The 17,400-nt window shown below is 33.9% G+C and overlaps 1 protein-coding gene across 2 annotated transcripts in view; it reads right to left on the minus strand.

Annotated features, from left to right (window-relative positions):
- Window positions 1–17,400, minus strand: part of Cad99C (cadherin 99C) — a 186,396-nt gene that overhangs the window by 167,780 nt on the left and 1,216 nt on the right. The gene's annotated exons all lie outside the window — the stretch shown is intronic.

Below are 17,400 nucleotides of genomic sequence, written 5' to 3' on the forward strand. Positions count from 1 at the left end.
TATACTATTATCCATAGATTTCAACAAATTTTAGTTCACACGTTTTATAAATATAGAAAACTTTTTATTTAGGTATCCGACGTTAAGTTAACGATTAACGTTAGCTGTCGATTGGAAGTAACTCTTTTTTTAAGTTATAACCCGAAGCAATATAATTGAACAGAATAACCGACAAGTCACGAACGCAAATATTTACAATTTTCATAGTTCCCTAGCAAGTCCGGTTACCGTTCAATTTATTCCCACTTATTTTCTCATGAATATTCATATTCAATAACCCTTTGGTATCAAATTTTATGTTGATGCCTTACCGAAAGGTTAATTAGTAAATTTTGTTAAGAACAGTTGGATGTTATAAACATTTACGGTTGATTTGCATTTTTAATTAAGTGTCCAATGAGAACATGGAAGTTGATTTAAGTTATTAGAAACATATACATGCACTCACAAATTTACAGTTAATATTCACGCAAAATAACGGTCATTTTCCAAAGACAGAATATATTAAGTACCAAGTCTTCTACTAACAAAAACCGGTTCATGCGTAGATTAATGTCGAAACCAACTAATAATTTTTGATGGAATTCTCAAGCAAATATGCAGAACTTTTTATAAAATGCATATCCTATTTTTATACCTGCAAGTACAAATGTCGTTTCTAAGTAAATACTGGAGAGTTTTGTAAAAACAAGTTTTATGATAAATCTTGAAATGATATTATGTGTAAATTTATTATGCATAATATGGGCAAGATTAATAATAACATATTATGTTACTAGTAATCTCGTTTATTTAAATATTATTATTAGAAAAGTAAGAAGGAAATCATGTGTTGAATTCTGTTTTGGATCTAGTTTGTCTATTTGACTATACATATATCCCACTCATACTTCCACTACAGAGGGAATCCTAACATAGGACATGAAGTGACACTTATTTAATAGGTACATTATACAAATTATAAAAATATTTTTAAAACAATGTTAATAGTTATTTTTCTTTTGTCAAAGACAACACTTTCAAAATCAATAACAATAACATAATAGTACATTCGCAAATAAGCTGACAAGATCAACATTATACAAGCTCAAATAATTTTGACTAATGACAATCTCTATCATCAAGCGACAGCTTCGACGCCCGGAGTTTTAATCACGTGTTAAGCTATTAAAAATAGTTATGTGTTACATTTGTTATACAAAAACAATAACCATTTGTCAAAACTACAATACTACACTAGCCGGCAAGGGCAACTTGGTCACGCGAGCAAATATCGTAATGATTCGAATGTGTGCGTTGACAAAATTTTGTAAGTCTTATTACTTCGTTAAACTTCATGCCATTTTTACTGAATATAGGCTAATTTAATGGTCTGTTTTTTCCTATAATTTATGACAATAGGTATCTCGTATTCGTATTATGAAAAATGTTTATATAACACTAGTCGTCAAGGTCAGTTTGGTCACGCGAGCAAATATCGCAGTGATTCGAATGTGTGCCTATCACAGTGTAGGTGTTACTAGTTCGGAGAACTGCATATTGTATTTACTAGTTAAATTGGCTAGTTGGCCAGTTTAATGGAATACGTGTAATTTTTTCTCTTATTTAGGTTATATATAAAATATGAAAGATATTAATATAACACTATTCTGCAAGGGCAATATATCGCTATTTTTACTGGAGTAATGTTGAGTTTTAAGACTTAGTATGGCTATGCGTTTGAAATAAAAAGATTAATATAAAGTTTCGGATTAAAAGTAATTAGATACCGTGGACAAATAGATATCATGAAGGAATTTCAATGTGTGACTGTATCATGGAGTTATGTATAAGTTATTACTTCCGTAAACCTGAGTATCATGAGCTTCTGTAAGTAGATTTATCTAAAGTTGTACGTGCTAGATTTAACCTTAAAACGTGACAATATCCATTCTTATTTTGAAAATTCAATACTACTAGTCATCAAGGGCAATTAGATCACGCTATCAATTAGATATTAATAAAGTGAATCGAAGGTATGTTTGTGTCAGAAAGTTTATAGGAATTATTAGGTAATTTAATGAAGCATTACACTTAATTGATAAATTGCTCGATAAGCTTCTTCCAAACCTTTATTACTTGAAATTTAGCGTTATCAATTTGTTATAACGAACTGGTACAGAAATTATTAGGTAATTAATGTAACCTGTCGTAAGTGGAACTAATAGAATAATAACAACTTATAACTCTTTCCAAATATGCACGTTGTTGAATAAGATACGTACCCATGCATGTCATTTTATTACTCTGTACCGATATTTATAATATTCCACAAACAAATTTACGAACTTTCTATTTCACCCCCTGAAAAGTACATTTGCGTGAAACTCCCCTTACAGTCAGTCCAATCCTGTTCAAACCGGTTTCCAATATTAACCTCAGCATTAATGAAGAAAAATTTTAAGATTTTATATTTGTACTTTCCAAAATAATACATTTTCATGCAATTAAGCATGATATTTAAGATATTATGTATTTTGCAATTAAAGATTGATCTATATTTATTTGCACTGATAAAACTTTCAGCGATATAAAACAGCTACGCTATCAATCGCGTCCTTACGCTGTCCTCGTTCGGTACTGAGGCCAACAACTATCGCATGCATTCCGCCTTTGTTTGATCCGAGCCTGAAATATCGACTGACAAGTGATAAAGTATCTAGCATATTACATAAAAAAATAGTGATGCAAAACTTTTCATGTTCTAGCTATCATCCTGTTACAAGGGTCTTCAAAATCCACCATGAAAAATCCACCACGTTAGTTCAATGGGAAGTGTAGGGGAAGGTATGTAGAGTCCACGCCAAAAAGCTAGTCCGCTCCGAATATAGAAACGAATCGCGTCGCAATAGCAAATTGTAGATATTAGCGGGACGAAGATAGCGAAGCGTATATGCTTGTGTTCGACCGCATTGGCTCTCAGACTAACACCTTCGCGCATTAACTTCAGAGCGGACTTAAAGTTTGGCGCGGATTTTTACTATAGTATGTACTTATTTAGTGGACTACCCACGTCGGTTATATTAAAAGAGCTCGTAAAGTATCACAACTGTTATTAAGCTATGCTATGTAACATCATGTGTCATGGAAGCAAAGTTGTCAATAAATATAAAAGTTATACCACCTAATAACTATTTTAATTAGTGTTTTACCTTATAAATAGTATTCAGCGAAAAGTAGCATACATACTAAGTCGATAACACACGCCTTTATCCCGCACCGAACGTCATGCAATATCTCAATTCTCAGAATTCCTTTCTATATCAATTTGATATCGGTATGCGAGTTAAATGTCGTTCATCAAGGTCTACGGGGCGGCGCGATGCCTATCTTTTAGGCACCTGTCTATGATCGAACTAGTTGACGAAGTGAATTTTTGATAGAGTATTTGCAGAATGACGGTTTCCCGAAAATTATTTTAATATCTGATATTGATAATCAATCTATCCTATTTTTCCCTGAAAAGATCGAAATTAGTCAATTTTTAGTACGCAAAATACGATACGATATTAAATAGGTAAAACAGTTATACTGACTGCATCATTTTATTAACAAGTCAGATAAGATAACATCGTATTTAATGTCAGAAAGAGCTGCATATCTAAACCATAATATGTAGCAAACTTATACTTAACCATGAAAAATAAATGAAACGAAGACGGACGGATTAATAGGACAGGTCAATGGCCGACCAGTGTAGAAGTATTTTATAAATAACAGAAATCCTGCGATAAAGTTTATAGACCGCTATTCAATTATAACAACCGGAATCGATGGCTTAACATAACGAAACACGGAAGCACACATACAATATAGCCACTAGCGGTCACCCATGCAACTTTGACCCTCGTCTGTCTATGCTTGATTTGTAGATCAGTTACAACTTACACACGCCGCAAGACTACGTGTATTATATGTTTCAATTTGATATTATAAAAAGAAATTAATTTATTAGTGCCATTGTTATAGTATTGTTTGGTTCATAGTCTACTTTACCTCTACCTTTGGATCGGTATTCGGTATATCGAGTTGGGCACTGGCCAAAGGCTAAATGAAATTCAAGTTCGATGGCCATCTGCTCTGAATCTGTAATATTCAGACAACGCTTGCATTAAGTTAGGTTAAATGTTGGAATTTCTGTAAACAACTTTAAGGTTGAGAGTTTCTTATGTTATAGTAATGGGGAAGGGCACATTTTAGGGTTCCGTACATAAAGGGTAACAACGGAACCCTATTACTAAGACTTCGCTGTCTGTCTATCTGTCCTGTAGCAAGCGTAGGTTTGGTAATAAGGTTCCGCCTGTGTTTCTATCACAGGACTAACTACTGAACCGTAATAGATAGACTTTCACTTTTTTACAAAGTATGTATAAGGATGGCCGCTATATATATGTAGTTGAAAATACAACCGTACCGCAACTTTTTGGAAGGTTTTCGTAACTTTAGAAGAACCGTAATAGGCAGACAGTTCCAATTTTCACAATGCATTAACTTCGATGGCTGCTATAATATCAAACACTAAAAGTAAAAAAAATGGAAATTTTGTGGTACGGCACTTTCCGTGTGTGCAAGTTCGACTTGCACCTGACCAATTTTTTTTAATCTTGACGAATCTTTTAATTACGACAACGTTAATGAGCATCCTAAAAACGTGTTCATGATATTTTTATTTATGATTACTACAAGTGACAATTAAATATTGCTAATTAATAAATGTCATACGCACTTCCGTACTTCGAAGGTTACGTCAAGCTTTCGTCCCGTATGTTATCATTGGTATGGAGAGCAGTCTTGACAAAGATCTTTGGAACAGTCTAAAACACCTAACATGAATTAACCATAGATAAGTATAGATATCTCACCGCCTTGTAATTGAAGAAAGCCATTAAGCCATTAAACGGCTGACAATTCTGTCAGCCGTTTAATGTCTGTCATGGTATAATTTACGCGGAACAATGTTGACATGTGCAGTTAAGTAGTGCTAAAACACGAATTCGAAGAAAAAGTGTGGAGAAATATCGTTTCATTCGTAAATGATTAAATTTTTTTAATATTTTTCAAACACGAAAATAGATGACAGTGACGATATCAATTGCCAAAACTGGTGACATTTTAGGTGTTAGGAGTGAGTATTTTTTACTAATCTATGGAATTAACAGTAACTGATAACTTTCTCCGCGGATCCATACTTGAAAATAATCTCATTTCATTCTCTAATTATACAGAGGGGTACCTCGCACGTAACAAAAAAGGCAATACGCACCTAATTAAAAAAAAAACAAATATTTACAAACCTGGGTTTAGAAAGCCGGAATGATAACAAAAGACTGTCACAGTTCAGTCTATAAGAATAAATTTCGTATGTGTCAATCACTTTACAATAGTTCGACCAACATAAACCTATTGTGCAACTGTGCAACCGACACTGCAATCGCGACGTAACACTAAACTGCGGCAAACCGCCTGTTGTTATTTGTCACCAATGAGTTATACTGTCGGTATACGTAACGTCTACGTACATTGAATAAATAGTAATAGAAATCTATCTTACTTTTATTCATAAACTTCTAATTGATTTTGACATTTTTGATAATTGTTTTGGGAATAGGATATACATGTCAAACATGGAACAAAATCATGGCTACGAATATTATTGGCTTTATTATTGGCTGCCAATCGCGACGTAACACTAAACTGCGGCAAACCGCCTGTTGTTATTTGTCACCAATGAGTTATACTGTCGGAATACGTAACGTCTACTTACTAACTAACGTATAAATAGGAATACAAATCTATCTTACTTTTATTCATAAAATTATAACGATTTGTCTGCCATTTTTGATAAACGTTTTGCTAAAAGTATATCAATGTTTGACAAAATCATGGCTACGAATATTATTGGCCTTATTATTTGTGCTTATCAATATGTAATGCTTTAAACCCATATAACCTCACAAGACTTTGAAGTGTAAAGGCTGATACATTTTCACATAATAGAATCATTTGATATGTAATTAAAACCGACTGATGAGTGAAAATGTGTACTTTCTGTTTTATTTGCCAGCGCAATGAAGACCAATAGGTACCATTTTTTTTATAATAATATAGGAGTAGCAGACGAGTATGCAGTCCATCTGATGATAAGTGGCTACTGCCGCCCATGGACATCTGTAATCAACCGTAAATAGGATTAGATATTCCTACCTGAGGTCGGCCACAGATGCGCCATTACCCCTGAGGACTAAGCTGGAACGCCTCGGAAAAGTATGTCTCCCTTACCTCACCCTTCAAAACGGAACACAGCAGCGCCTAACACTGCTGTTATTAGGCAGAAATTGGTGTGGCGGTGGTGCCGCCGGAGTCGAACCACAAAGGGTTCTACCACCTTACCATATTTTGTATTGATCTTCAGTCTCGTCAAATAAAACACAAATAAGTAAAGCCATACCATTACACTTTCATGCAAATGTTAACAGCTATTATCGTAAATCGTTATTAACATAAAAAATAAAAGAAGTTACATCAATGATTAATCCGCCATCAGCAACCCGCAAATAGCGCTCAATTCGTGTATAAAATTGCCTCACTCATAATCATCTAGGAAATTATATGGACGCGTTAATGTATCTAGAAATCATTGGGAAAGTTTGTCATATGATTACTACGGCGAGTCAATTGCCTTTGCGGTATGTTGATGTATTTAACATACGTACATTGACATGCATGTCGGAATATCGAGTCATTTCTGTTAACGTTACCAATTTGTTTGCCAAATTGGTTTGAAAGGACATAATTATGTTGTCTATTCTATACTTAGGAGTTTTAGTTGTACTAAACTGTAATTTTGATATGAAGGACTTAGTTAAAGATATTGACATGTGGTACTCGAGCTTAGACATCAGTCACGTATTCTTATATATTCAAATACGACGAAATCGACTGGCTCTTAGAATATTGTTCAAATATCGAACGAAACTCTTACACGATATTCCCGTTAATGCAGAGTGCAATTGCGTAGGAATTTGAAACAAAAAATAGAAGGTACCTGGTATCCTGTTTACAAAATAAACTGCATAAGCTAAGGACACAAAAACACCTATCATATTCCTGAACGTTAGTCGAAGTTAATTAACCTAATTAAATTTACCAGCAGTACCAATACAATCAATCAAAATACAAGGTGGCAAACCCTCAAAATACAATCTATCCAAAATAGGCGTTCCCAGAGTTGACATGCTGGCCCACGTAAATATTTCTGTCATTGCCCTATAAGTCGAAGATAATTCAACCGCGTCGGTAGCCGACCATTGTCTCTAGTTCGATCTTGCGTCAGCTGGGCGTTGAGCTCAGTCACGAAATGGAGGCACGCGTATTTTGAGGAAAGCGCATTTGTTAGGATGAAAACTAAATGCAGTTTTGTTTAAAATTAAGAGTATGATATGAATTAAGTTATTCTACTAAATACTCTCGTACTATGTAGGTATAAGTACTAACATTTAATGCTAACATTTAATGTTAGTACTAACTAAATATATACTAACATTTAATGTTAGTACTAACTAAACTAAATTTTAGTTTTAAACAGTGAGGCCTGAGCGGTTTGAAAATAAGAAGATTGCAAATCTGGATCTTAGTCCAGATTTGCAATCCCAGCAACTCAGATTTTTTTAATAATTGCGCGTATTGAAAAAATTATAATTAGAAATTGATACATCATAGATGAAACCTACTCTTGAGATGAAGTCGCTTTAACTCTACTTTCCCATTCCTATTAAAAGAGAACACGACAATTTTATACTACTTGTTATAAGATAAAAATAGGTGTGGCACCGTCAGTCTAACCATGAAGAATTCTACCACCTTTCGTTACACAATATATTCAAAGTCGCATGTTGTTAGTTCCCAAGGACCGGAGAAGTCAGTCGTGCAGTGATAAAATACAAAAGCCATACCTTATTCACCCTAAGTTAATTCTGAATTGGTAATTTCTATCAGATGGAATAAAATTACTATATTTGCTTAAGAATCCCCGATCCAATTTCAAACTTAAAGCCACCGTGGAATTTAATTGGGTATTCAAAGCGTTGCAGCCTTCAGATTGAGACTATTGCGAATACATTTTTCACAACTTTGTTTCACTTCACTACTTCGGAAAACTTAATTAAGAAGATCGATTCGATTGACATTCCATTTAAATATTATTCTTTACTATTACTTAAAAGACACAAGGACGAAAAACATTAAAGGACGATTTACTCCTTTAATGTACGAATGTAATGCGAAAACTCATTACGGAACATGGCATAAACCGATATCGGTTAACTGTTAAAACTAATGACCCATTTATCTAAGCCCCATAACATTCAATCAGAAGTCGAGTCGTGCGCGCGGACTTTCATAATGAACCACGTAATCAGGAGTTAGAATTTATTTAATTTCTTCCCGAACGAGCACACAGTGAATAACTACCGTTGTTCACAAAGAATGGTCCTCTGAGAATCAAATCTGACCTTTAGGGCGTTGCAGTAAGAGCTTTGAAAGTGCCAACAATGCACAACGTCGTGATTCTAAACTAATTATCCAATTTGTCATCCCGCGGTTCGTGCACCTTATACAAAACAGCTGCGCTATCCAGCTTACGTGGTCCACAGCTTGTCTAAATTCTCAGAGCTGTCACATCAGATAAATTAGGCCCACCGTCCCACTTTCAAAGGCTATTTTGGGCCCGGCCGCAACATTCCTCAGTGCGTTTGATTTGAACAATACCTTTCCGTAACCAACTGTGACGTCTAATGATTTAAGACCGTAGCTTTACTTAATTAAGTTATGGTAAATGACAAATAAGCGCGATGTCTGCGCTATGCTGTCTTTTATGGTTATCGTAGCAATGAAATTACAACGAAATTTTCTAGGTTTGTTCCCTCACGTTATTGATTTCGACCACCAATCCATCCATCATAAGACAATATCGGTTAATGGTCCAGTCCATGACGCAGCAAATGCACTCGCATATTTTAAACATAATTATTTCTATATATTATTTTTAGAAAATGTTTATAGCAAAGCGACCGTGCAGTTCATATAATAGTAAGTTGTCATTGGAACCTTAAAACATCTGTAAACGATCTCAAATAAAATTAGAGTTCCACTTAGGATTAGTCACAAATGCGTTATTACTTTCCGAAGTCACAGACCCAGTCCTCCGGGACTTAATCTGAACTCCTCGTGGGTCTGTGACCTACCCCACACTCTTTAAACAAATTGTATTTAACTTTTCACAATTATGAACCATCTGAATATACAAGCAGTGATAGCCTAATGATTTAGAAACTCGGCCACACTCTCCAAAAATAAACGTCAAAGGTATGTAAAGTCTACCAATACGCAGTTGGCCAGCGCGGTGGACTATGGCCTAATTCTTCTCATTCTGAGAGGAGACCTCTGCCCAACACTGGGACAATAATAGGTTGATAACGAGAATATACAATGAACTCGCATTACTTGTATCATGGATAGCATAAATAAAATGCCAAGAAATAAACCAACATATAGAAGATAAGTACTTACCTACAATGTTTATTCTCTTGGTCATCATCTTAATATTACATCTAGTTAACTTTAAGTACCGACACGCCTCTGCATTCTCTCAGTAAGATCTTAATGCCTATGACAGTTACTTCAGAGCTAAATCTTACTTGTCAGCATGACCTCACCCAACGACGCGATATTAAAACAGCATTTCTTTTTAAAACATACATAAATAAGATAATTTGTAATATGTGCATCTTTTCCGACAAGCTAATTCCTTTTTGCTTTTAGTCAACAGTTTAGATATGTGGAATATCCAATTTCAAAAACAACAAATATGGTGTAAGCAAGCGTGTCTCTCCGTAGACTAGTAGACCATAAAAGATATCTTAAGTAATGTAACGATGATAGCCTTACGCATAGCGCGCGTAGCTAACCTGCATAAGCCTACTATGCCGTATGTTACGGGATCATAAACTGAAATTGTTGACAATATAGGGGTTATCTTAATCTTAAGTCAAATCGGATGCATTTGAAAGAGCATATTTTAAGACAAAAAAATAAATTGACTATTTACAGCAAAAACAGCAACGAAATGGAAGTTCTACTCCAAATAACAGCGCAGCCGATGATGCGAGACATATTATGCACATCTAAAAAGACCTAAACTTTTTATAATTGTAAAATATCTACAAATAAAATAAATATAGTTTACTTTTTATGCTGTGTCCATCTATCTATTTTACCTCTATCAGAATTATGGTTAATTTTGGAAACATTTGAACCTATTTAAAGGGGATTTGAACGAAATAATGGAAGACTTTTCCGGACACTCGATTATTAGCCCCAAAAGAATTAAGTAATCACAAAATGTAATAAAAATGTTACATAATTCCATAAGTAAGTCACGCGTTATAAGTCTTATCGTATTAAAAGACTTTGGGCTCCGTTTAAGAAATAATAAAGGATGGTGCATCCTTACGAGCCTACTGTTCCTACATAAAAAGGGTTCACATTCTTTTTGCTCACAGTTTGATGCTATCTGTACGTCGAGAACCGACATAAATGAAGATTTGTGGACTCGCTACTCTCCGATATTATCAAATGAATTATAATACTTAGAGTATATCAATAACGTAATATCAATAAAGGTATATACACATTTTAGGAAAACGTACTTTCTAGTGAATAGCCCAATAGCGATATGCGTACCACGTTTATGTTTCTAAGAAAGACTTATGCAAATGTTTTACCTCCCTGTATGAGTAGTTCTGGGTTTTCCTGAGATCCGAGGAATTTTTACCTACGCCTTGGCATATCAACGTCTATGAACACTGCCTGCATCAATCAACCATTTTTTTAAATGTTTAAATTTATGTTGCGATTTTTATTACTAATTCTTTAAGATAGCAACCTGCGTACTTCAGAAGGGCGTATGTGTATAATATGTAAACATGTATGTATTATGAGTACGCAGAAATGGATTAACCATTTTTCTATAACACTCATATGTTATAGATATAAAATAAAATAGTTTAAAGTATGGATTTAGAGATTATTGCTAACGGTTAAATCTCTTACTGAGAGACAGGTTAGGGTTCGTACACAAAACTGCGATGCGACGTCGCATCGCAAAAATCTGCGAGCTCCCTCGACGCATCGCAAGAACTTGCGAATTGATTCGCATCGCACAGTGGTTGTTGTTGTTGGTCACCCTGAGAGACGCTACGCCGCACGATATCGCATCGCACCAATTCGCATCGCAATTTTCTGCGTTGCGAATTCGCATCGCGTCGCATCGCAGTTTTGTGTTCGAGCCCTTAAGTGGAGTAAATATATTATGAAACAAATGTGCGAATAACTAACACTTCTAAATGAAAATTTAAAGAAAAACAAACAGTGTAAAGAATGTTGAAAGCGATCACGAAATCTGAAACTTTTGAAGCCAGTCCAAATACGGCACAGTATGGAATGGAGCCGCTTATTAGATCAGCCATATTTGGTGAAATTAATCCTTGGTGTCTGGCCACAATGACGTCAGGGTGGGTACTGACACAGTATAAGGATACTGTGGTACTGATCAGGATTTGCAAGTAATGTATGAATTCGAACGTTACAGCTATGATATCCTAGTGGTACAAATTCCTTAGTCACATTCCACCTTTATTATCACTAGCTAAAACCGGACACATTTTGTTATAATACTCGTACATAGAGTCAGATGTTATTTTATAGATTCGGTATATGTAAAAATATATATAAAAAGGCGCACATATAAAAATATAACTGTGTGATAAAAATTCAAGGCAATCCATAGACTACTTTTCTTGTTTTGCGGACACAAACACGCTGATGCTAAATTTGAATAAGATGTTACAGAGTAAAAGTCACATTACAAAATGTCACGGTCACACAAAACCAGTACATTAACACCGAAATCCAGAATTTTCAATCTGTCTGAACAATAACCAAACCTGGAACCATCGCTGCACCGCGTGAATTTCAATTTAATTTGATCTCCAAAGTAAGTATCAATCCACCTTAATATTTCTACGCCCCAAGCGATGTCTATGCTTGGTAAACGGCGGTTTCCTAAGTTTGGATCAAGATGATTAATATTTGTCCTGGTAGTAGCGTGTTATTTTCTTCTTATCGTTTATGTAATTGTGCAGTTTATCTTATAACAGACAGATTCCTTATTTTGTACATTATTGCTATAAAATACAGAAGGATAACAAGTAGATAGTTTAATAGTGTTTCTTCCATTACATAGAAATATATGTACTACATGTTCAGGATGAACAGCCTTATCAGTATTTAACTGCAAATATTGAAATCGAGATGATCTCAATCACAGAAGTATTGTTTCCTCTAAGAACGAAGTTAAAGCGCCAATTGTAAATATATGTTACGAAATCCCTATAATATGGAAAGGTTACAAAGCGCCGATTAACACAGTTTTAATTATTGCGTTAATAAAACAATAATAATCGCAAAAGACACCTTTTCTCTGCAATTTGAGGAAATGATCCGCTACTATTAAACTGTAAATATAACGTAAATAAACAAATAAACGTATCAAGTGGTAGAAATTCAAATATCGTAAGCAGATACTCCAATTAAAATTAATGAATAGCCCATAGGCCGGCTACTAAGGTCAACGAGATATGTTTGCACTTGGCAATGTCCATCGGATTATCAGAACCATCTGTCACTACAAAGAAGCCAACATTCCTATTACTATTTAAATTTATTTGCATCTTATTAACACGTATAGTTCTCTACGCTTGACGGCTATGTCAAGACTATCAACTGCCCTTGTTCTATATTGAATGCGAGTATATTTGATCTCATTATAACAATACGATTGTGAATTATTATACAGTAATAATGTCACGGGTATGTTCTCATACTCTTAACAATTGCTAACATCTTTATATTGGTAACATATAGGTAAATTTTCTATGGACATAAAAGTAATAATTCAAATTCAGGTCTGATTTATTCAAAATTGAGTCATATAAAACTCTTTTTGAACGTCAACATACTATAATCGCTTCGGAAGGTGTTTCGCTATGAATCCAGAAGGGTATCCTAGATTTTTTTTTATTTTCACCACGATCTAGCCAATGCAAGACATTAGCTAGATCGTCAGGAAACGCTCAGAATAGCACAACGAAGTAAAAATTAGACTGATAATATATAACTATGATGTAAGTGATTGCTATACAAGTAATCAAATAACTTTCAATCAAAATTTACGATACGATAAGATACCTTAGCATTACTAAATAAAAAAATCGTTAATAGTACCTAAACCAGTTTCAATCAATCCTTAATACCAAGTCTCGGTAATAAAACACGCGAGACCTTACCCATACATTTATCTTACCATTTGAACGTATGAATGTAAGACCATACCACTTCGAGCACAACGATTAATAACTAGTTGAAATATTTATTCCACAGCATCCGTTTGCGTCTTCACACGATCGGCATCCACACCTATAATTTTCCTCCGCCATTAGTGATCGTATTGATAAAAAGCTGGCTTTATGGTCCCATATTTCATAACTTTATCTGCAATTCTTTAGCAGCGTCTCTTAAATTTGCTCTTGCTTGTTTCAGGCTCGTATCGAACGAAATCATTTTAACGCTGTCGTTTTAATATCACAATATAATTTTAAGTATGTTTTAGTGTTTTGGATTTAACGATTATAAAACACGGTAATTATAAATTACACAATTTTCATGATTAACGTTTAACATTGTTATTAATATGTACCTAATTGTGTGTGTCCGTAACCAGAATATGACAGCTATTTTTTTTGGCAAACATACCCAAATCCCTTATTTACACTATTTACTTATACCAAAATCTTGCTTTGTTAATTTTGACGTCCTATGTTATTTAAACTTAGAAATAACAATAATCATTATGTAATAAGTTTCTTATAGATTTTATATAAATTGAAATAGGCCTATATAAAAAAAGTTTTATCGTTTTAATATATAATAATTGCCAATTAAGTGAACTTTTAAATCACAAGGCTGGTATAAACAATTTTTTAAGTATTTCGTGATATTTAAATCTCAATTTCAAGGTCCTAGTGCAAATATTTGTTAAGCCATCAACAAACTGCTCCAAGAATGTATGTAGGCGTTTGTCGTTAAACAAGTTTCACCAGAATTATTATAAATAATCCCAATTTACGATTTTATCTTTAATCACAGAGTCATCTCAAGTGTTAATTAATGCTAAATGTCATTTGTCTTCGTAATTAATAAAATGGATTTAAGAATATATATTTATGTGGTCGCTATACCAGTCTTTGAAAGTTTCCGGGTGCAATCCCCGAACAGACAATATATTATTTTGTTCTGGATCTGGGTGTTAATTAGGGTGTGTATGTATTTTGCGTATCATTTTTCACTTCTCCGATTTATTATTGCTATTTGACATACAAGTATCTCAAAGAGTAATAAGTCAAATTATACGACAGTGATTATTTTATAATTAAATGAATTTTTGCAACACATTTTATGTGTAGCCGATTTAAACTTTACAAAGGACACCAAAGGTTTTATAAGTATTAAATTAAATATATTTACCATAGATTAGTAAAGGTTACTCACTCCTAACAAGAAAATGTTACCAGTTTTGACAATTGAAATTGTCACTGTCATCTATTTTCGTGTTTAAAAAATATAAAATTTTTTTTAGAGCAACGAATGAAACGATATTTCTCCGCATTTTTTCTTCGATTTCGTGTTTTTGCACCACTTAACTGCACATGTCTGCATTGTTCCGCGTAAATTAGTCTATGACAGCCATTAAGTGGCTGACACATCGTCAGCCACTTAAGCCATTTAATGGCTTCCTTCAATTACAAGGCGGTGAGATACTTATCTATGATATTTACAGTAACGGAGCATTTTCAGGTTATTGGAATATTACTTTATTAGATAAAGTAGGCCTATTATATTTCATACAATAGAGCTTAGATAATCAAAACGAATCTTGGCCTTGATATAACAAATTATTATTTGGTGTCCACAGCAACAAAAACCGATACAATGTCAAAGTGAAACATTTTCAAAAATTCACGCTTCAGCGCCCTACAGAATTGATTAACAACGCAAACAATGTTCTTTAATGTTTGGCGGTAAAATGACCTACACCATGAATAAAGGTACTAAATAGAATCCTAACGAAGGTAAGTTACACTTACGGCAAAACTTTGTTTTTCAAGTACAGTGGCATAAATGACATATCTTATTCTGTTTTATAGCAGCAGCAGAGCACTGTGTTGGGATTTGAAATAAATGTAAAAATCTAGTACAATTCTTGTCTACCAAAGATTGAAATATGACAATTTCTAGTATACAAAACGAGTTAAGGAATAGAAACTACAGATCTACCCGTACACTTTTTAGGAGTCTATGTCTTACTTCATCCATGATTTTAACCCATCGTCAACAAAGTTTAGTCATGGTGTGATTGACGCCTACCAAGTGGTTGATGGCAGGTTTTGCAACAAAAAATAGTCATATTTAGAGGCAGCTTTATAATATTCCCGTTCAGAAGAATGATGGTAAAATATTATTGGTCTCGAATGTTCGTAGGTATATGTTTTTTTGGTTTATTTAAGCAACATATTATACACAATAGTCAATAACACAAAAACTTAATAAATAACTTGTTGCGTATGGTTTTATATTTTTTCTCAATCGGAAAATATTCAAGGTTACTGCAAAACCACTCAGACCGCACATGAAAGAGCCTGCGAGTTGAATATTTATAGGTGTAGCTTTTAAATATAATGGCACCTAATCCCATTACATTCCCAAAGCTGCAGTGTCTCCGGCCCAGTGCGGATTAGTAGACTTTATACACCTCTTGGATCATTAGGAAAACCTAAGACATTCAATCATTCGGTTTCTTCAAGCTGGTTTACTTCATGTAGGTTTAATTTCTATAAAACATAAGAGAGAATAGGCTAACAAATACAATAAAGTATTTAAATAGTGTTTAAGTAACTCTCGAGGAGAAGAATTTCAAAGTAAATATAAGCGATCGTTTAAATAAGCGACTAATGATCTAACAATAGCGCTTGACACGAACAACTTTTGCGAATGGATTACGGTTGGATTCATGATCGTTCATAAATCGTTTATAACAGTCGATCAATTGTCAGTCACGTTACGCCATCGTCAGGGGTCACGTTTAAATATCTATTTATAAACCAACCAAAAATTATTATAACATGCTTCCACGCGTGGCTCGCGAAAATGCCTATTAAACAGTTACCTTATATTTTACAAATTCTGTGTATCTACAGACATCATAAATGCACCATAATGTGTACATATCAGACATGATCCGTGACAAAATAAATTCATATCATAACAACGTGTATGATATCGCATTTATAATATCTTCCGTATTTATCAACGTATTTATTTTTAATCTTCCGTAACACGACCGCGCAGACGCCAGCCGTGCCTTCCAAAATATTGTATAGAAAAATATAATTTTGTGCGACACGACACGTTTAAAGTCTGTATATTAAATGGGTCCTAAAGGGCCTGTTTTATTCCCTACATACTTTTCCATCGTTCCGCGGAAATTCAATGTATAATAACTATATTCAATGGGTTTTAGGTTCCTAATTATGTCGCTAAATTCCTTTAGCACGTCTGATACTTTAATTTGATGCAGTGATAGAATAACAAACTTGCATCTAAGTTGTAAAGGCATATTGTTCTGTAAGTAACATGATATGTATGGAATGCGTAAGTAAGCACTTCAAACAATTAAAATGCTTTATGAGTAATTGGTATTAGGTAAGCGTTTTATATTCTACTTTGTTACACTATAATTACTTTTATAATTTACGATTCATAATACTTCTTAAAATGGCTTGCAGTTTTTTTACAAATATGTACCTACATTTGACATTTCTTTTATTTAATTTGTCAGTACCTATATGCTAAAACTTAATAATTATTTATCTACTGCATGCAAAGTATCCTCGCCTACATTTTTATATTAGGAGCATAGGAGGTAAGCTTTAATAGAATTTTAAGTTGTTTTTATTTTTCAAAAAATAAGTGACACACGTATAGAGACCACCAAATGTTACGTGTTCGCTGGCGTCGGCCTAGACTTTAACCTATTTATTTCCGAATCGCCTAAAAGTTTACACGTACATGTATACGCAATATTATAATAAATAGGTCCATTTAAACTAACACTAACAGCCATTGTTCATACTACGCTAGGCGGACACAAAGTAATCTAATAGATAACCATTTCGCCTGCAGCGTGTT

Source organism: Epargyreus clarus, unplaced genomic scaffold (genome assembly GCF_041222505.1).
Source record: "Epargyreus clarus isolate Ecla_fem2 unplaced genomic scaffold, WU_Ecla_fem_2.2 ptg000005l, whole genome shotgun sequence".
Classification (NCBI taxonomy): domain Eukaryota; kingdom Metazoa; phylum Arthropoda; class Insecta; order Lepidoptera; family Hesperiidae; genus Epargyreus; species Epargyreus clarus.